This window comes from Dryas octopetala, chromosome 8 (assembly GCF_963921425.1).
Source record: "Dryas octopetala chromosome 8, drDryOcto1.1, whole genome shotgun sequence".
Taxonomy (NCBI): Eukaryota; Viridiplantae; Streptophyta; class Magnoliopsida; order Rosales; family Rosaceae; genus Dryas; species Dryas octopetala.
This window is the reverse complement of record NC_141373.1, coordinates 15,973,597-15,991,856: the sequence shown is the minus strand read 5'-3', so window position 1 is coordinate 15,991,856 and position 18,260 is coordinate 15,973,597. Positions and strand designations below refer to the sequence as shown.

The window sequence follows — 18,260 nt, the reverse complement described above, 5'->3', positions numbered from 1 at the left end:
TTTGATGTTGCGCTAATCTTCTTGATTAAGAATTTGACACACAGTTGATAAGAAGTTTCATTTTCTTCTTGATTAACAATACCATATTGTTATTGTTATTATCAAACAATAACAATACCTGATTGTCACTGCTAAACAGTGATAATAGGTGATTGTAATTATTACTGCTAGGCAGTATCAATATGTAATTGTTACTATCAAACAATAACAATACCTAATTGTCAGATAGTAACAGTAGATGATTGTTACTATCAAATAATAACAATACTTAATTGCTACTATCTACTGCTACATTTACAACTACTTTATTGATTGATTTGTAATTGTTACTATTTCATAGTAACAGTAATATTAATGTTATGAATTATTACTATTCGATATTAACAATTATATTTACTGTGAGACCCAAAAATTTTTCAAATTTATTTTGGAATTTTTCTTTAATTTCTAGAATTTTTCTAGAAATTTGTTTGGCGGAAAATCGTATTTTTCGCCTTAAGCTTTAATTGTTTGACCAACTTTGACTAGAGTTTTGACCCAAGTTAGACCTTTAAAAGGTGGTACTTTTACTCACGAACCCAACGGAGCAAGTCTCGTATTATTCCGAGTCCGGAAAATTATTTTATGAATTTCCCAAAATTTCTTTTTCTTTAAAGCATTTTATCTTAGTTTGTGGAGCTTGAAATTTTCAAAATTTTTCTAAAGGGCAAATTGGTAATTTGACCTCATTGTTAATTAGTACTAGTCGATACGAGTCAGTAGTATTTTTCGGGGTATTTTTCCGAGTCCCGAGCTATTTTTAATTAATTTTTGAAGTTGGGGAATATAGGAAAAACACCAGATCGCGCCACGTGGCACGATCTAGAGCGTCCATCGCTGCATGGCAGCAAGATCTGATGGCTGCATGTGCAGCCAAGTGTCAAAGCCTTCGCCACGTGTTAATTTCTCATTGGTCAAAGTTATGACGGTTGACTTGAGTCAACCCGGTCAACTCGGATGAGTCAACCGAGTTGACTCACTCACCCTCCCTATAAATAGCAGCGCACCCCCAGCTGATTTTCATCCCATTTCAGCCGCACGCTTCCCAAGAGAGAGCTTCTCTCTCCTCTCTCCTCCTTTCTCTCTCTTCTTCAATCTTGTTTTGAGTTTATCTTGAGTTCTGGAGCTCCGATCGACGATCCGATTTCGCCTACGCGATCGTGGCGACGAGCTCTTCAATTCTAGTAGTGTGAAGACTATGTTTTGGTGAAGTTTTAAAAAAATCATTTCTGAGCTCCATAGGTAATTTCTTGATCCCTGTCGAATTTCTGCTAAAATTTTGTTAAATAAATCTCTTGTTAATTAGGCTATTTTAATCTTATTATTTAGCAAGTCTAGTAGTACCGAGACTCTGCTCGTGGAAAGTCTTCAACAGGTATACCCTTAACCCAGCTTATTTAATTTGCTGTTGTTTAAGTGGTGGTTATAGACGAAACGCCGTTTAACTGTTGTTATTAAATGAACTTAATAAATATTGAGGCCATATCAGTGGTAACCAAATAACGTGATGACTAAGGTCAGTCCATGAGCATACAAGCGTTGGGTACTGAGCCAGAGCTCCCTCAGTTTCCCCATGCACTGACCTGGTCACGTTGTAAGGTTCATATCTGATCAACCTCCTCGACAATAAATTAAAATAAACTTAGAAACCACACGGTCTGACATGACTGTCTGCCTCGGGGAGCAGGGTCATGCCGGATCAAGAATTTAGAGAAGCCTAGCAAGTTACGCTAGTGCCAAACCTCTAAATTTTACCTGGTCTTAACAGACAAGACCGAGAGTACGTTTAGTACGTTCCTAATAGCTGTCGTCGGATTCGGATCTCCAGTTTCCCAACAGGTACAAGTGGGACCCAGACACAGGAAAGGGATCAGGCAAGGGACACACTTTGGTAAAACAGGTAGGGGGAAGGTACCATATCCCGGTTATTGGATTTCCTGCCTATTTTCGTACTATATGTATATGAAAATGTCTTTCACAGAGAATGTGCATGATTTTTGTATGGCATATTTGTGTGATTTTCTGTGTGATACCTTGGACGACCTGAGAGTAACGGGCACGTGTTGTGACCTTGGGTTTCGATCCCCTAAACCTCCGGAGGGGTAAGTACGGACTGGTTAGTCGAATGTCCTTCTGGGGAGGCTAACCAATGTGGTATTACCAGGTAAATGGATACTCTCACCACAGTATCGAGGTGGTGGTTGAATTTCCAATACTGGCGGTTGGCCTGTATGTGATCGGTCGCAGGTATGTTTCTGAACTATGTCACGTGACAGGAAGGATTTTCACTGAAAAAGATGTATGAGCATGCAAAGGCTTTACTCACTGATTATTGGCATAATTATCTTTATCATTACTGGCTTTGGTTACAATATTATTGATATTGATACCCTGTTTTTGGGTGTGCATTGCTTTTAAACTATTTTCCTTGAAATCCTATATTTTCGAGTATTGCTTCAAACCTAACCAGGATTTTCCCTCGAGGGGAAGCGATGAATGTATGTGACGCTTACCCCCTACTGTACTCTTGTGAGTGCAGATAATCCAGTTGTTGGAGACCAAGATTGAGGTCGTGGGTGTGGCACTTGCAGCTTGTCAGTTTCAGTCTTGCTATCTGGTTTAGATCCTTTCTTTGGATCTGTGGTGGTGTTACTCTTTCATCCTCGTAGGTGGCATATCCCAATGGCTATCCATGAGTCTAATTTGTTGCACCACTTTGTTGAAGACTGAATCACTCTGGCGTGGGTTGGACTATCCTGACATATCTGTTTATCTACTGTTTTATTATGTAGCATTAGAGTTAGTGTATTTGAAACACATAACCCTCACGGGTTGGTACTCTTTACTGTTATTTATAATATGAGGCATTTTCAGAAATTTCTTCCGTTGTATTTTTACTACTCTGATCCAACCCGGGTTCTTCAATAAAAAGGGCTTAACTCGTTTTAGAGAGCTTGGGAATATAATACTCGGGGTAAGGGGTATTATAGTTTCAGGATCTTTAAGACGGGTGCCGCTGTGGTGTTCCCAGTTTCGGGGCGTCACATTTACTATTTAAACGCAAAATATTAAGTTATGAATGTGGCTCCCTCATCTTGATTTTTTTGTTTTATATTGGTTATTATTTAACATGTTTATGCAATGAAAAATACTTAAATTATAATTTATTTATTTTTAGTAGTTTGTGTATCAATTGACACTGAAATGAAGAAAAACAAAAATTGAAGAAGAAAGAAAAAAAATGGCATTTAAAAAAGAGGGCTGCTATATGCACACCCCTAAATTTCTTTTTGCACACCTTCTCTAAAAAAAAAAAAAAATTCAAGAAAAAAGACCATTTGGTCCTCCTCTCACCCACACACCCCATCCCCATCCCCATCTCCCCCCCCCCCCGTACACACCCCATCCATCCCCCCCCCCCCCGGCACACACCCCATCGTCAAAGCTCACCCCCACCTCCCAATCCCTCCTCCCTGCATGCACCATCGCCCAAGCAGACAGCCAAAAATTAAAAAATAAAAATAAAAATTTGCAGCGGGTTCGGCAGACCAGTGCCGAACCCGGTGGTTTCATTCGACAGGTACCCGTCGAATGTAATAGGATTGTTCGGTGGGTACCTACCGAACGAAACCACCGAGTTCGGCACTAGTTCGCCGAACCCGCTGCAATTTTTTTGTGGGTGTGGGTGTGGGTGTGGGTGGCTAGCCAGCAAGGGTGTTCTGGGGAGTGATGGCAGGCATCTGGGGAGTATTTTTCGACCGGTGGGGTGACTGGTAGTGACCGGATGAGGGAGAGGGAAGGAGAGAGAGTGGGGTGGGCCGAGGCTGGGGTGGTCGACGGGTGGTTACTCACGGGGCTGGGGTGTGTGTCGGAGAGAGGAGAGGTGGGGATGGGGTGTGTGGGTGAGGGGGTGTGTACCGAGGGGGGGAGATGGGGATGGGGTGTGTGTTTTTTTTTCTGTTTAGGAAGGATGTGCAAAAAGAAAAATAGATGGGATATAAGGTATTTTCCCTTGAGTTTTTTTTTTTTTTTTTTTTTTTTAAGAAATGGTGTGCAAAAAGAAAAAAAGGGTGTGCAAATAACAGCATTCTTAAAAAAAATATTGAAGCGATGTTACTGTAGCTCCATATTTTTAAAATAGTGGGCCAGCTAGAATATTAATTGTAGCGTGTAGACGGTTGGATCAGACATATTTCTCAAGTGGGCTTTATAAATAATAAAAAAAAAAAAAAACCCTAATTAATAACTGAATAAATATATTTAATAAAAGCATCCCATGATTCCCATCATTCATGAGTATGATATGGTGATAAACTTTGATATATTAGGTTATCGCATGCTTGTTGTATTACTACAGCGAAATATGAGTCAATTAGTTGTCCTCTTGTTCATTCAATTAAGAAGCATAATTGCCAACTCATAATAAGATAATAATAACATATAAGTGAGGGAACTTGAATTTATAGAATTAGTTTACATAAAAGGTGTATGATAACTGTCACATGATATGTTTACCACATATTTTCATCTTCTACTAATCTTTTTTTGTGTTGATTTTGTACTTAATCTAAGACTGTCGTTTTAGATAATTATATATCTTTTTAATATAAATACTAATTAAACATGCTTGAAACTCACAACTTTTAATTCTCAAATAAATCTTGAAACATGTATCGGATACAAAAAAAAAGCCCCGAAACAATGTTGTTTTGGATAAAAATACAATATAATTAAGCATCATAAAATTCACTATACATAGGATCCTATTTCGAGATTTTAGATATTTTTCAAATAATTTTTTTCCTACATAAAATTTCAAATTTCAAGTATTAGTTGTCTTGGGAGTTAATTTCTTTTTCCCAACCAAAGAAAAAAAATTTCATTCGTTTAAAACAATATGAAAAGTCACTGCTTCATCAGTACGTGCTAATTAATTAAATCCACTACACAATTTCAACATCTTGCCCAAAAAATAATTCAGCATAGAACATAAACATGAACTCTAGCTAGGTATAATCTCATATTCTCATTTAATAACGATCAATGTACAGAAAATTAAAAAAATGAAAAGAAACGAATTGAAGTACTTAAACAAAAAGAAGATTAATTAATTAATTACTATGTTCTTATGATAAAGTGCAATTCCATAGTTTTAGATCATGACCAACCAACCTCCCCATTCGTTCTCCAAGCCCAAAATGAACTTCTAAATTGTCCAAACATCGAACGTCAAGTTTCTTGAATCTGTCTAAAAATTGTGATTGAATAACCGCAGGCGACACCACCATCTTCATTTTCAAGCTCAACCTTAGACGCCCATTCTTTCTATCTCCCATCATCTCATTTTGTAACCTATCGTTTAAGAAGGGCTTATCAGCGCCACACCCTCCCCTACTATAAATGAGATTCACCAACCGTTTTTGCATGCTCTCAACTGCCATTGTTTGTTTTAGCGGTAAAAAGTAAGAGCAAGATATTGCATGGCCTTTGTAATACATGACGCTTTCAAGTTTCCCAACGTGGATTTTGAGGTCCTCTTTTTTGTTCTCTATGGTGAGCTTCGCGTCCCATTTGGCCAACAACGGGAAGTTTTTACCATGGGAGTCTTGTACTATGAGAGAATGCAAACGCACAACGATGGTTTTTGGGTCTGGCTCGTAGGTGTCGGACATGTATATTGCACCCACAAGCAAAAACCCTAGAAACCCTAGAAAAGCAAACAATGAAAACACAATTTTGGTTGTGCTTGATAATCGAGATTGATGAACACGATTGGGTTGATGGTTTAATGACACCATTTTTGCCGGAGTGAAAGAGTGCCGGCCTGACAACGTCATTGTCGAAGGGAGAGAGAGAGAGAGAGAGAGAGAGAGAGAGAGAGAGAGAATTAATATTCATATATGAAAGTTAATATTCATATATAGGTGTGAATAGTTTGTTTGTGGTTTGAAAATTTTGTTCCCAAAAAACTAATTAACAAGAGTAGTGAGTAGATTTTCTCAGGTGTCATATCCATTGGTTCAACAACTGAAGTTGTTTAATGTTTGCTAATAAAAGTAAAAATATTAAATGTCTGACTAATTTGTAACCAAATACACAGTAAGTATATAAATCACAACATACAGGTAGCTAGCCGATCAGTTCCAACTGACATTAAGGCATCGATGGTTTACCTTTAAACCAAATTTAATGAATGAATAGAGATTTGTTTTGGACTGATCAATATAACAAAATTGGATATGTCTTTCTCAAATAAATATTTTTTTTCACTACATTCAACCATATATATATTTGCTATTCAACCAATTCAACTATTTTCCTACACTCGCATCAGGTGTGCGAACACCCAATATTAATTTGTCTCTGAACAATTATTTTTTACTTTTAATTTGAACCCCGGCCCCATCAATTTCTAAATTTTGCAAATTTTTCTAGACGCTACACAAAATTTACTATATCTCAAAACTAACCCTAAATAAATTCCTTGGCAAAAGAAAAGAAAGAAAACCCTAAATAAATTAAATTTTATTTATTTAAAACTTGAAGAAAATTCATGGAAAAAAAAACTTAAAGAAAGTTGATAAAAAAAAAAAAAAAAGATATGAAGAGTGGCGCATAGCCACCATGGTGGGTAGCAATCTTGCCGGCCTTTCGTAGTTGTTCATTCTCTTTTTCTCTCTTTTTTAGCCGGCGAGGTCACAATAAGACGGATAAAAAGAGAAAGAAATAGAGAGAGGGTAGGGAGTGGTAGAGCCACGGAGGGGCTGCAAGCCTGCAACCATTCATTTATCTTTTTTTTATTCAATTTCTTTTAATTATTTTCCAAAATTCTATGTTGTAAGATTTTTTTTTACTGCTTTTAAAATAATTAAGGTCATTTTACATAGAGTAGAAATGTTATTTGAGAAAATTTTGAGGGTTTAAAAATATGAAAAATTTTGAAAAAAATTTCAATTTTATTAAAAATTTAAATTAAAACAATTGAAACTTTTAACAAAAATTTAGCAATTTCGATTTGGTAATACAGTAGTGCTACATATACCATATTTTTATACCATAATTTCATACCACCTTATGTGGCAACTTACATGGCATTCATACATTGGATATTAAAAAATAAAAAGAAAAACCCAAAAAGGAAAAGAAAAACTTTGTCCAATAAAGTAATGATACGTCAGATGGTATAAAAATGTGGTATAACAATGTAGTAAGTATAGCATTATTCATATATATATATATATTCTCTGTTTCTTTATTCAAACATAAAAACCCATCTCTCAACCCAACCTCGTAGCCCATCCCTCAACCCAAACCCACCACTAACCCCGAGTCCAGAGCCTCTCTCTCTCTCTCTCTCTCTCTCTCTCTCTCTCTCTCTCTCTCTCCACTCTTCCCATTTTGCTTTGCTTCAATTCTTCCTCTTGTTGCTGTTCTTGGGATCACCATCTTCTTCTAAGCCTTACAGCTTCACTCACACAGGGACCACAGGTATTCCTCTTTTTCTTCTCTTTGTTTCTGATTTTTTCCAATTTAGGATTTAATTAATGGTTCAATTTAGATTTCTATTTAGACTACGGTTTCATTCGTGTTTCGATTTGGGGTTTAATTTTTCCAGCTCCTCCAGTTTTTCATTTTCATTGTGATTTTGTTGTTTTCAGCATTGATTAGCTTTGGTTCCTCTATTTTCTCAAATGCCCATCCGATTTAGCTCTTTGATTTTCGATGGATTTTGTTGGGTTTCTTATGAAATTCATGCTCGTATATATGTCCGTTGGTAGGATTTGTAATGCTTACTAAGATTGAAGAAAATTTAGGTCTCAGTGTCCTACTAAATTTTTATTTTTATAATCATTATGTTCATTTTCGTTCATTTAGTTTTATTTTTTAATATTCTAGTGTTAGTTTGAGGATTATAGACTTTCTTACAAAAGAGCATGCTTAAAAGTAGCTTACTTTGATAATATTCAGACAAAATGATTCCTGGGTTTGGTAGGTTTCAGGAGCATTTACACAAATGGAAGCCAAATTTTTTCGCTTTCTTAAGATTGTGGGTGTAGGCTACAAAGCCAGAGCTGAAGCTCAAGGACGCATGTTGTATCTAAAATTGGGTTACAGTCATGAGGTTGAATTGACCGTTCCTGCTGCTGTTCGTGTTTTCTGCTTTAAGAACAATGTGGTTTGCTGCACTGGAATTGATAAGGATAGGGTGCACCAGTTTGCTGCTGCCGTTCGTAGTTGCAAGCCACCTGAAGTTTACAAAGGCAAGGGTATAATGTACATCGATGAAGTTATTAAGAAGAAGCAAGGAAAGAAGTCTAAGTGATTGAATGTCCCAATGTTTATCTATGGGTGGACAATGGACATGGTAATGTTTCTTTTGCTTTTTGAGTTCTAATCAGAAAAGTAGGTAGTTTGGGATTTTCTTTCAAACTATTGTTTTTTTAATATAGGTTTCTTAGTTGATCCCTTTTTCCTCATCTAGATTTGTTAGTCTGTATTTTGGGGTCTTTCCTGAATTTGGACTATGGAGGTCGGGTTGACCCTCTTTTGTAGCCACAGTGGTGATAAAGATAACTTCACAACACATTAGATTCTTAGATAGTAAACTTCAGGATCATTTGAATGATTTATTCTCATCAACCAGAAAAAAAAATAAATTGAATGATTTATTCTTGGAATGGACGAGCCTAGCAATCAGAGCAGGTGTTACAGGTTTAAGACAGTTTCAATTCTGAGATCAAAGCCTCAAAATTTGCATGTCTATGCTTTAGTTGTAGTTCAAGTGACAAGGAATGAGGTAGGTGAAGGTCTAATTTCGCTTTTTGCTACCATGGATGGGAAAAGAATAGTTGCTGTATGTTGTACGTGCACACATTCTGAAAATATTGATTTATTTGAATGAGGATACGAAGTTACAATTTCCATCGTAAGTTCGTTTCACAACTATGATCGTTCGTGTAACAGTGACCTACTGACTCATTATGAGTCTGTCATGTACAAAGACACACACACACACATGATTCTTCATTTTTATAGGAAATTTGCTTCAAACTCTGGAATTTCCAATTAGAAACCATAAATACTTGGGATGATTGTTTAGTAATGTTTTGTGAAATTCGGAAATTAGTGTTTAAGTAGGATTTAGATCTGGTATGATTGAAAAATTTGAATATTTGATTTGGCTTTTTCCAGTTTTATTATATTTATTTGTGAGACTTTATGTCCTTGCTTGTTTCGGACTTCCGGGGCATGGGTGATTTGCTTCCGAGTTTGAAGATGATGACGTTTTGGGTTTTGGAGATATGGGAATTTTGGGTTGATTAGATTTAATGGTATCTATGGAAGATGGTTTGTGTATTTTAATGCATCTTTTGAGCTGAGACTTGCATTTGATGATTTATATATGCTTCTTGAAAAATAATTTAGTGACCTATAAAAAGTGTTATGATCTTGCTTATTTGTAAATGTTTGTTTTATAGATTCGTACATATGTTGTGGTTTCATATCAACCAAGCGATAAAAAAAAAAAAAAATTCATTACATTGGTAAACCGGCTATGAAGTTTATGCTTCGGTTGATTCATCAAGGGCTTAACGTCCATTTCAATGGATTCGGGTACGAGAAAAATGTTTTGAAAATTTCTATAGGCTCCTCTCAACTTGTACCATTTTTCTATCGCCTTAACTTCAAATTTGAGTTCTCAAATTTTGTTTAAATAAAATCCAAAATTTTCAATAATTTAAATAAATCCTTAATAACTTCAAGTAATTCAACAAAATTATTATCACTTTCAATAAATTCTCTAAAAATCCTTATTGGCTCTAAAATGATTTAGAAAAATTTATTGGGTGTCACAACTTAACTTTCCTTTAGGCTTCTAAGTCGACCAATAAAAAATTTAAATTTTTAGTGAAATTTGGTTCGAGTTGTTACATATGAACTCCGAGTTTAGAAGTAACACAAGACATAAAGACTAAAGAATGCATCTGATATGGTGCTCTGTTTAGTTGTATGGCGAACAAAGCTAAACCATGTGATTCAACACTGTGAAGGAGCTAGATAAGACAATGCTCAAGGAAGGAGTCTATGTCCATGATCATGGGCAGAAGATGATCAATCTCATTGAGTAGCTTGAGAAGTTGAGGTTGAAGAATGAGAATGAGCTTGCTGCTGATTTTTTGTTGCAGTCTCTACTGAACTCTTTTTCACAATTTGTTGTGAATTACAACATGAACTAGATGGATGTCCCGATGACTAAGCTTGTGAACTAGTTGGTGACGCTTGAGGAGTCGATTAAGAGAAGTAAGTACAAGGGAGTGTCCTGGCAGTGGGGCAGTCATCCAAGTCCAAATGGAACCCCAAGGTAAAAGGATAAAGAAAAGGCCGAAGTATATTTTTAGTCCATGTACTTTAAATGAAATTTTCACTTTGGTCCTTGTTCTTTCAATTTTGATAATTTTAGTTCTGTACTTTCATTATGTTTACAATTAGGTCCAAACTGTTAACTCCGTTTATTTTTTTTAAATGTAAATATGACATGACAACGCATATAAATGAATATTTTAAGCATTTTATGATTAATACGGTATAAAAAAATAATTAAAATAAAATATAATTAAGAAAAAGATACTTAAGACAAAGAGAAAAGACAAAAACTTAAATAACTAAGAAAAAAAAGATGTGTCCAAATATGATTGTGTAACGTTACCTGATTAAATGAATTTCACTTATAGGTTATTTAAAATGTCTAAAATATATCTGTTGCGTCATATTTTCGTCAACAATTTAAACTTAATTAATGATTTGGACCAAATTGTAAACTAATGAAAGTACTGGACTAAAATTTTTAAAATTGAAAGAACGGGACCAAAGTGAAATTTTTGTTAAAGTACAAGGACTAAAAGTGCACTTTGGCCTAAAGAAAAAGGTGTTGACATGAAGCTCAAGGGCAATATCCAAAAAAAGAAGAAAGAGCCAAAGTGAAAATTGTCAGGAATTACAAGATTACTCGGCATCCCTTAGAATGATAAGGCTTCAGTCGTTCGAAACTCTAATCATTTAGTTCATTTAGGGCATGTGGCTATTATTTGCATACTTTTTTTTTTTTTTTGTCTTTTTACATACCCCGCCATTACTTAATTAGTGAAAATACCCTAAAGTCCCATTATGAAAGACCCTAAAGCCCTCCCCCAACCCAGCCACACCACCCTCTTCTCCTCTATCTTCTCTCTCCCCGACACTCTTTGTTCTCTCTCCTCTCTCGCTGCTCTCTAATATTAGTTAGTCACAATGTCTTCACTTAGACTTGATTGGGTATGCACTATGTTCTAGCTTGTTAGCTGTGATAAACAAGATTGCCATCACCATATTCAACTACCCTATACCTTTTACTCACATTTTTGGTGGATGATTACCGAACGAGTGTGACATTTTCGGCGGACCAATGTCAAACGGGTGCTGTGCGCAGTGGTGCGGGGTGGCTGGGTTGATAAGCCAAAGAAAAAGTGAGGGAGGAGAAAGAGGTGAGGTTGGGGGTGGAGTTTGAGTGTTGCGCATTGTGCTGCGGGGTGGGAATTAAAGCTTTTCAAATCTCATCTTGGAAGAAAACGAGATTGCTCATAGCGAAGCGATGATGCACAAATGATTAAACCAGGGGTTGGGATTCTTGGTCCTCAAAGGACAGAAAATTCCAAAGAGCTTCTCTCTCCGTTTTCTTTCTCTTTTCTCTTTTTTTTTTTAAAAAAAAAAAATTATTTCCTACCAAACACGCTGGTTCTTCAAATCCCCCTCACTTTATCTTATTGCATGTAAAATAGGCAACAAAAAAGGGATTTATTTAGACCATTCAAATTTTCAAATCAATGATAAGAGAGAGAGGTGGGGGTGATGCACGTGATGGTGCTGGTTTTGGGTGAGAGATGTGTATTGTTTGGGTGGGGTGGGTGTGTTTTAGACGAGAAATATTTTAGTAATGAAATCAATGATAAGAGAGAGAGGTGGGGGTGATGCACGTGATGGTGCTGGTTTTGGGTGAGAGATGTGTATTGTTTGGGTGGGGTGGGTGTGTTTTAGACGAGAAATATTTTAGTAATGAAAGGAGTGTGCAAAAATAAATTCTAAATTTTAGAAGAGGGTAAGTGATGTGTTGGCAAAAAATGGAGAAAATGGTGTGTAAAAAGAAAAATGAGCATGAATGATCAAGAATCAAAATGAGCATGAATCGAAATCATCCTGAATCAAAATGAGAATGATCAAGAATCAAAATGAGCATGAATTAGAATGATCAAGAATCAAAATGAGGATGAATCAAAATGAGGATGAATCAAAATGATCAAGAATCAAAATGAGCATGAATCAAAATCAACACTCTTACTCAATTAGAATGATCAAGAATCACAATGAGTATGAATCGAAATCATCCTGAATCATAATCAGTAATTTCTATTAACGTGTTTACTAATTGTTATGAATCAGAATGAAAATAAAATTTTTATAAATATGTTTACTAATTGGTAAGAATAAGAATAAAAACCAATTTGATTACTAAAATGCCCTTACATAAAACTAAATTAATTATATTTATGTCAACTATTAAATAATCACAATTTTAAATGAAAAAAAATCATTTTACTAAACATGTGTATTACTGTCAATATCATTTCAACCTTATATGCCCTTAAAAATGGACTTAAAAAATGGACTGTCCTGAACATTAAATTTCCAACTCTATAGTAAACGACTCTATAGTAAGCGAGTAATCATTATTGTATCTATATATATATATTTTTTTTTTTTCCAAATTTCTACTTTGTTCCATTTACTTTTATCAAATTTTGCAATTTCAGACTTTTACTTCCAATATGATTGGATTCAAAAAGTTCACACCGGTTAAGTTCTTAACTGAAAATATGACATGGCATCACATTTTAATTATTTGAGTATTATTTTTCTTTTCAGTTTTAAAGATCTTAAAGAAAATAAAAATAAGATGAAACAAAAACATTAAAATCTGTCACCCTTTTCCCAGCGGAACCACACCCCTTTCACTGCAGCACACGAAGGATATGGGTTTTGACATTGAATCCATTTATGGGCTTAAAGTCAAAAAAACATCCACCAGTTTTTGCACTTCAAAAAATTTGGATTCGATATGATATGGGTTTTGACATTGAATCCAAGTTTGAGTTCTTGGCAGAGGCCATAGAATTCAGATTAGGAAATCTCAGCAATATAAAAAAGATAAAAGAATAAATTTTCCTTATAATTAAGTTATGCCTAAACATTCTTATAAACCAAATCACATCAAACCAATCTAAACTAAAAATCCAATCCAATTGACTCCAATTCAAATATTTTTTTTTTATTTGTTTGGGTTTTTCAGCTATAAATAAATGACTACTATTCAACCATTCTTACCACACAAATTAAAAATTCTAATTCTCAAGTTTGTTTGTTTTTTTTTTTTAAGTGAAATATTCAATTAAATTCGGAGAAAACTATAATATTACAAAACTCATATAATACTGTTCAAACCATCAACGCCCATAATATTCTGAAAAAATAAGTTCAAAAAAACAAATCTTATTTTATTTCTAAACACAAAATAAACCCAACAAAAAAAAAAGAAAAGAGATCAAATCTGTAAAATCATATGAAAGAACAAAGAAGTAGGAGAGAGAGAGAGAGAGAGAGAGAGAGAGAGAGAGAGAGAGTCAGAAATCTCGTGTGGAAGTGCCGCTCATAGAAACCAAGAGATGGTACTGCGTTTGCACATCGATTTTCATCATCCCCTCATTCATTTTTGCACAACACATTTGCTTATACAAATTACACAACACAACACATTTTGCACATACAAATTGCACAACACAACATCAAAAGTCAGACGAGTTTTGCATTCGAAGTAGAGATGAGGCGGAAACTGGGGGTTTTATAAAGGTGCTCAACTGAAGGCGTTGCCCTAACCCATGCTACGACGCCGTTTTGTATGAGAGAACCTTGACAAGGCCCAGCAAGGCCCAGCACGAGTACAAGTTAAAAGCCCATATCCAGCTGGGCTAGGAGTAGGCCCAAGCAAATAAATAAACGAGAGATTTCTATTTACTTCCTTTAATTTTACGTACTAAAACTTTATAATTTTTAAAATTCTAACTAAATTTCAATAATATTTTAACTATTTTACTTTACATAATATTGATTCATTAGTTTTAATTTTTTTTTAAGCATACCAGACGCTGATCACTCAACGGTCATTGTCAAGTGTTCGACAATGCATCTTTGTTTATTCCTCAAGTCCTCAGTACTAGTCTGTCGATTTTATGTTAAATTTTAACTTTGAGACTTTGGGCTCGCATAGTTAAAACTTAATATACAGTCTCCACAAACCTCATTTTATAATCTAAAAGAGTATGAGGTGAACCTATATTTTATATTCTCAATAAATAAAAAGATATTAACATATTTCTTGACGTGACGATAGTAAAAAAGCTTTTTTGGGAAAAAAAAAAACCGATATAGTTTCGGTGCAAAGAAAAAATGTAATAATAAAGACTAAACTCTAATTTTTTGTAAATTAACCATTTGTTTTTGCCTCAAACAAATAAAGAAACTTGTGGGCAGAAAATAAATAAACAAACTTTTTTGGGAAACAAATAAAGAAAAATAAGAAAACAAAGCACTGCGCGTTATATAAATACAAGATAAAGAGCCCTATAAAACATAAGAAAACAAAGCACTGCGCAGCAGCAGCAGCAGAGCCTCTCCTCTCAGTTCTCTCTCTGCGATTCGTTCTGGCATTCAAGCCATTATCGCTAGTTCTCCCATATTCAGGTACTTCTGAGAAAGATTGAATGTTACAGCGACTCTCATTCTTGTTGGGTTATCGTTATTTTCCTTGGTTTCTCTCTCTTTCTCTCTCACATCAAGCCCTAATTTTCTAGCCCCTGATTTTTGTCATCAAAATCTGTCTTCACTCTCTGTTTTGTACGCGTCTTAATTTTTCTTCAATTTAGTTTCTTTCTCTCAATTCAAATTTCGTTCTCTCTTGATTATGTGATTGTCGTTCTTCTTTTTGCGATCTAGGGTTTTCTGGGATTTTTTTTTTTCGGGTTTAGGTTTTTGTTGTGAGGTTTTATATCATTATTGCTACGGTTGTTTAGATGATTTTGATGGATTTTTCGATCTGGGTTTGTTTGTTTGTTTTATTTCCAGTTGGGTATCACTTCTAATGCGCGTTGCTTCTCTTAAATGCATAATGTGTTGCTTTGCTCTCTCAAATATTTAGTTAGATATTATCAATTAGGTTTTTGAGGTTTCAAATATAGACTTTATGTGGGATTATTTTGTTTTGAATTTCCCATGAAAGAAAAAGATTTGTTTTGATTTTTCTACTTCCTGTGTTTCCTTTTTTTTTTTCATTTAAAGTTTGCTGTTATTTTGTCTTTGGATTTCTGTTGATTATTGTGAGTGTGTCTAATAATGTTGGAAACAGGGTCTTCATTGTGCACCCGATGTCTTTTGATCTCAACGAGACACATTCATCAATTATTAGGGAATTTTGTTTTATGAACCGAGGGAGGCTTTGGTGTTCGCGGAGGATCTTATTCCGGCACTGGACTTGACACTCCTCTTTTTTGGAGGGGTGCTGTTTATTATAGTGTTCTCTGTAATCTAGTCTTCAGCTACTTGTTTTTTGTGTGAAAGGCAGTATTGGTAGGAAGAGGGTTTTCGATTACTTGCTGTTTGGTTTCAAGAGATTACTCATTTATTTTCTTCACAACTGGTGAGGAATTTCTACATTGGATATTGGATTTAAGGGTGATTATTAGATAGTGTGAATTTACATCTGAATTTTGTAATGGGGAAAGCATCACTGCCTCCTGGGTTTCGGTTTTCTCCAACTGATGTTGAGCTTGTGAAATACTATTAAGGGTTCAATTTAGATTTCTATTTAGACTACGGTTTCATTCGTGTTTCGATTTGGGGTTTTATTTTTCCAGCTCCTCCAGTTTTTCATTTTCATTGTGATTTTGTTGTTTTCGGCTTTGATTAGCTTTGGTTCCTCTATTTTCTCAAATGCCCATCCGATTTAGCTCTTTGATTTTGGATGGGTTTTGTTGGTTTCTTATGAAATTCATGCTCTTATATATGTCCGTTGGTAGGATTTGTAATGCTTACTAAGATTGAAGAAAATTTAGGTCCCAGTGTCCCACTAAATTTTTATTTTTATAATCATTATGTTCATTTTGGTTCATTTAGTTTTATTTTTTAATATTCTAGTGTTAGTTTGAGGATTATAGACTTTCTTACAAAAGAGCATGCTTAAAAGTAGCTTACTTTGATAATATTCAGACAAAATGATTCCTGGGTTTGGTAGGTTTCAGGAGCATTTACACAAATGGAAGCCAAATTTTTTCGCTTTCTTAAGATTGTGGGTGTAGGCTACAAAGCCAGAGCTGAAGCTCAAGGACGCATGTTGTATCTGAAATTGGGTTACAGTCATGAGGTTGAATTGACCGTTCCTGCTGCTGTTCGTGTTTTCTGCTTTAAGAACAATGTGGTTTGCTGCACTGGAATTGATAAGGATAGGGTGCACCAGTTTGCTGCTGCCGTTCGTAGTTGCAAGCCACCTGAAGTTTACAAAGGCAAGGGTATAATATACATCGATGAAGTTATTAAGAAGAAGCAAGGAAAGAAGTCTAAGTGATTGAATGTCCCAATGTTTATCTATGGGTGGACAATGGACATGGTAATGTTTCTTTTGCTTTTTGAGTTCTAATCAGAAAAGTAGGTAGTTTGGGATTTTCTTTCAAACTATTGTTTTTTTAATATAGGTTTCTTAGTTGATCCCTTTTTCCTCATCTAGATTTGTTAGTCTGTATTTTGGGGTCTTTCCTGAATTTGGACTATGGAGGTTGGGTTGACCCTCTTTTGTAGCCACAGTGGTGATAAAGATAACTTCACAACACATTAGATTCTTAGATAGTAAACTTCAGGATCATTTGAATGATTTATTCTCATCAACCAGGAAAAAAAATAAATTGAATGATTTAATCTTGGAATGGACGAGCCTAGCAATCAGAGCATGTGTTACAGGTTTAAGACAGTTTCAATTCTGAGATCAAAGCCTCAAAATTTGCATGTCTATGCTTTAGTTGTAGCTCAAGTGACAAGGAATGAGGTAGGTGAAAGTCTAATTTTGCTTTTTGCTACCATGGATGGGAAAAGAATAGTTGCTGTATGTTGTACGTGCACACATTCTGAAAATATTGATTCATTTGAATGAGGATATGAAGTTACAATTTCCATCGTAAGTTCGTTTCACAACTATGATCGTTCGTGTTACAGTGACCTACTGACTCATTATGAGTCTGTCATGTACAAAACACACACACACATGATTCTTCATTTTTATAGGAAATTTGCTTCAAACTCTGGAATTTCCAATTAGAAACCATAAATACTTGGGATGATTGTTTAGTAATGTTTTGTGAAATTCGGAAATTAGTGTTTAAGTAGGATTTAGATCTGGTATGATTGAAAAATTTGAATATTTGATTTGGCCTTTTCCAGTTTTATTATATTTATTTGTGAGACTTTATGTCCTCGCTTGTTCCGGACTTCCGGGGCATGGGTGATTTGCTTCCGAGTTTGAAGATGATGACGTTTTGGGTTTTGGAGATATGGGAATTTTGGGTTGATTAGATTTAATGGTATCTATGGAAGATGATTTGTGTATTTTAATGCATCTTTTGAGCTGCATTTGATATATATATGCTTCTTGGAAAATAATTTAGTGATCTATAAAAAGTGTTATGATCTTGCTTATTTGTAAATGTTTGTTTTATAGATTCGTACATATGTTGTGGTTTCATATCAACCAAGCGATAAAAAAACAATTCATTACATTGGTAAACCGGCTATGAACTTATGAAGTTTATGCTTCGGTTGATTCATAAGGGCTTAACGTCCATTTCAATGGATTCGGGTACGAGAAAAATGTTTCGAAAATTTCTATAGGCTCCTCTCAACTTGTATCATTTTCTCAACTTGTATCATTTTTCTATCGCCTTAACTTCAGATTTGAGTTCTCAAATTTTGTTTAAATAAAATCCAAAATTTTCAATAATTTAAATAAATCCTTAATAACTTGAAGTAATTCAACAAAATTATTATCACTTTCAATAAATTCTCTAAAAATCCTTATTGGCTCTAAAATGATT

The 18,260-nt window shown here is 34.9% G+C and overlaps 1 pseudogene across 2 annotated transcripts; it reads left to right on the top strand.

Annotated features, from left to right (window-relative positions):
• Positions 1-14,752: 14,752 nt before the first annotated feature.
• Positions 14,753-18,053, top strand: LOC147277613 (large ribosomal subunit protein uL6m pseudogene; annotated as a pseudogene). 2 transcript variants are annotated; one of them, XR_015123898.1, is made up of 2 exons: positions 14,753-14,868; positions 15,530-15,828. The product of XR_015123898.1 is annotated as a large ribosomal subunit protein uL6m pseudogene, transcript variant X2 (transcript). The 2 variants fall into 2 exon arrangements; XR_015123897.1 differs by lacking the exon at positions 15,530-15,828 and adding an exon at positions 16,415-18,053 and having other exon boundaries at positions 14,767-14,868.
• The last annotated feature ends 207 nt before the right edge of the window (positions 18,054-18,260 follow it).